Source organism: Somniosus microcephalus, chromosome 30 (genome assembly GCF_052327205.1).
Source record: "Somniosus microcephalus isolate GS21.2 chromosome 30, FLI_Smic_1.0, whole genome shotgun sequence".
Lineage (NCBI taxonomy): Eukaryota > Metazoa > Chordata > Chondrichthyes > Squaliformes > Somniosidae > Somniosus > Somniosus microcephalus.
In genome coordinates this window covers 15,688,128-15,691,971 of record NC_141016.1, presented here as the reverse complement: position 1 = coordinate 15,691,971, position 3,844 = coordinate 15,688,128, and positions in this window count along the sequence as shown.

Genomic DNA, 3,844 nt, shown 5'->3' with positions numbered 1-3,844 from the left:
GCTGCCCTTTTCACAAATCGCCACCAGAGGGTGCGAGTGTAATTCAAATACTGCAGTCTGCAAACTACACCATCACCACTAGATGGTTGTCACACAAAACATAAGAACTAGGAGCAGGAGTTGGTCATTCGGCCCCTCGAGCCTGCTCCGCCATTCAACAAGATCATGGCTGATCTTCGACCTCGACTCCACCATCCCGCACTATCCCCATATCCCTTGGTTACTTTCCGACATTATAACAGTGATTACACTTCAAAAAGTATTTAGTTGGCTGTAAAGCGCTTTGGGACGTCCGGTGGTTGTGAAAGGTGCTATATAAATGCAAGTCTTTCTTTCTTTGGTTCCCTTAGTATCCAAAAATCTATCGACCTCTGCCTTGAATATACTCAACGACTCAGCATCCACAGCCCTTTGGGGTAGAGAATTCCAAAGATTCACAAGCCTCCGAGTGAAGAAATTTCTCATCAGTCCTAAATGGTCAACCCCTTATCCTGAGACTGTGATCCCCTGGTTCTAGACTTCCCAACCAGGGGAAACATCCTCCCAGCATCTACCCTGTCAAGCCCCTTAAGAATTTTATAGGTTTCAGTAAGATCACCACATTCATCTAAACTCCAGAAAATATGATGTGGAGATGCCGGTGTTGGACTGGGGTGGACAAATGTGAGAAGTCACACAACATCAGGTTATAGTCCAACAGCTTTATTTGAAATCACAAGCTTTCGGAGTGCTGCTCCTTCGTCAGGTGAAGAAGGAGCAGCGCTCCGAAAGCTTGTGATTTCAAATAAAGCTGTTGGACTATAACCTGGTGTTGTGTGACTTCTCACATTTGTCCAGAAAATATAGGCCTAGTCTATTCAATCTCTCCTCATAGGACAATCGCCCCATCCCAGGAATCAGTCTGGTGAACCTTGTTGCACTCCCTCTAAGGCAAGTATATCCTTCCTTGGGTAAGGAGACCAAAACTGCACTCCAGGTGCGGTCTCACCAAGGCCCAATATAATTGCAGTAAGATTTCTTTACTCTGATACATCAATCCTTTTGAAATAAAGGCTATCATACCATTGGCATCTTGTGCCCTGCAGCACTCACCATACTTCAGCAACAGAGGAATGGTGGTAACTTGTAGCTCTGTGCTGGACAGGTGAGATTCCGTAGTAAATCCATGGAATTTTACATCGTTTTTAATTTAATCAATCTAATCAAAAGAAATGGGAGTGTGGATGGCGCGGTGGGTTAGCCCACTGCCCTTTCCCACCAGGAACTCCGTTTCAGCTGAGACTGACGGAATGAAAGTCTCTCTGCAGTCTCGGCGCTATTCCCAGTGGTAACGTCATAGCATAAAACAGTCCATACATAGTCTGCACTAAATCTGGCAATCCTGTGGGCTATCAATTGTGTGAAATGGCTAAATTTACATCACTGGTGCAGGGATGCCTCTTCTGAGTTTGGCTCGGTAACTTGGTACAGAGACGATAGAGCGTTGAATGCGATAGCAAGTGAGGAAGTTGTGATCAAACTATAGAGTGCTGTTGTCATACTGCACTGTGTCCAATTTTGGTCGCTGAGTAATGAAGGAGACATTCAGGCACTGGATTGAGTGCAGAGAAGAGCCGCAGACTGATTAATAGTGTCAAGGGTCCGATTTGTAAGAAAAGGCAGAAGAAGCTGAGGAACATTAGGAACAGGAGTCAGCCACGTCCCTCGGGCCCATTCAATTAGATCAGGGCTGATCTGCATCGCAACTCCACTTTCCCGCCTTCGCTCCATATCCCTTGATACCCTTACCGAACAAAAATCTTATCTTAATCTTGAAACCTCCAATTGTCCCAGCATCCACAGCATTTTCGAAAAGAGAGTTCCAAATTTCTACTATCCTGTGTGTGCAAAAAGTGCTTCCTGTTTTTGTTCCTGAATGGCCTGGTTCTAATTTTAAGATTGTCCCTTTGTTCTTGATGCCCTCACCAGAGGAAATACTTTCTCTGTATCTACCCTATCAAATCCTATTAACATTTTAAACACCTCAACAGCACCTAGTCGCTCATTATTTTGAAAATATTCCGATTTGTATTTCTCAGATCCAAACTGGATGACCTCACACTTGCCCACATTGAACTCCGTGCCATAGTTTTGCCCAGTCACGTAATCTGTCAATATTCCTTTGCAGCTCTCTACTCCGATCTGTACTACTTACCGTCCATACTTAAGTGTCATCTGCACGAACTTGGATATGCAACTCTTCATCCAAGTCATTAATAAATATGGTGAAAAGTTGAGACCCCAGAACAGATCCTTGGGGAACACCACATGTCACATCCTGCTAATCAGACCCTTTATCCCCACTCTCTGTCTCCGACCTCCCAACCAATTTCCAACCCAAGTTAAAAGGCTACTCCAATTCCATGTGCTCTCAGGTTTTGCTAATAATCTCTTGGGTGGAACCTTATTGAATGTCTTCTGGAAGTCCATATAGACACTCCCTTGACTACCTTATTAGGAGGTGTTTCAGCTTTGAAAGGAGGCATCTGAGAGGTGAGAGACATCTTCCGAATTAAATATTGGGAAGACTGAAGCCGTTTTCGGTCCCCGCCACAAACTCTGTTCCCTAGCCACTGACTCCATCCCTCTCCCTAACATCTGTCTGGAGGCTGAACCAGACTGTTTGCAACCATGGTGTCAGACTGGACCCCGAAATGAGCTTCCAACCACATATTCGCGGCATAACTAAGACCGCCTATTTCCACCTCCGTAACATCACCTGTCTCCGCCCCTGCCTCAACTCATCTGCTGCGGAAACCCTCATCCATGCCTTTGTTACCTCTACACTTGACTATTCCAATGAACTCCCGACTGTCCTCCCAAGTTCTACCCTCTGTAAGCTTGAGGTCATCCAAAACTCGGCTGCCCGTGTCCTAAGTCCTGTTCACCCATCATTGGCTCCCGGTTAAGCAACGCCTCAATTTCAAAATTCTCATCCTTGTTTTCAAATCACTCCATTGCCTCGCCCCTCCCTATCATGGTAAACTCCTCCAGCCCCACAACCCTCTGAGATCTCTGCGCTCCTCCAATCCCGGCCTCTTGAGCATCCCCGATTTCAAATCGCTCCACCATTGGCGGCCGTGCCTTCAGCTGCCTAGGCCCTAAGCTCTGGAATTCCCTCCCTAAACCTCTCCACCTCTTTCTCCTCCATTAAGACATTCCTTAAAACCTCCCTCTTTGACCAAGCTTTTGTGGCTCGGTGTCAAATTTTGTTTGATAACGCTCCTATGAGGTGCATTGGGAAGTTTTACTACGTTAAAGGCGCTATATAAATGCAAGATGTTGTAAAAAAATGGAATGAAAAAAGCTAAAACCGATATATTACTACAGATTAAATTGTGGGGGTGGGTGTACAACTATGGGGCACACTGTCCCTGACAACACTGTGGGAGCACCTTCACCACACGAACTGCAGCGGTTCAAGGCGGCAGCTCACCACCACCTTCTCAAGGGCAACCAGGGATGGGCAATAAATGCTGGCCTTGCCAACGACACCCACATCCCATGAACGAATAGAAAAAAAAGACTTTCAAATTAGTATAATGAAATTTAGGACTGATGTCAGGAAATTCTTTACACACACACTCAGAGTGGGCTGTCGTCTGGTCAGCCGCGCGTGCGCGCCCGGTCCAACCGGAGCCAGCTGCGCGTGCGCAGTCCGCACGGAGCCAACTGCGCGTGCGCACAGGCCGCCCGGTGCCAACCGCGCGTGCGCATAGTCCGCCCCGTGCCAACCGCGCGTGCGCACGGAGCCAACTGCGCGTGCGCGCACAGTCCGCCCGGAGACAGCTGCGCGTGCGCACAG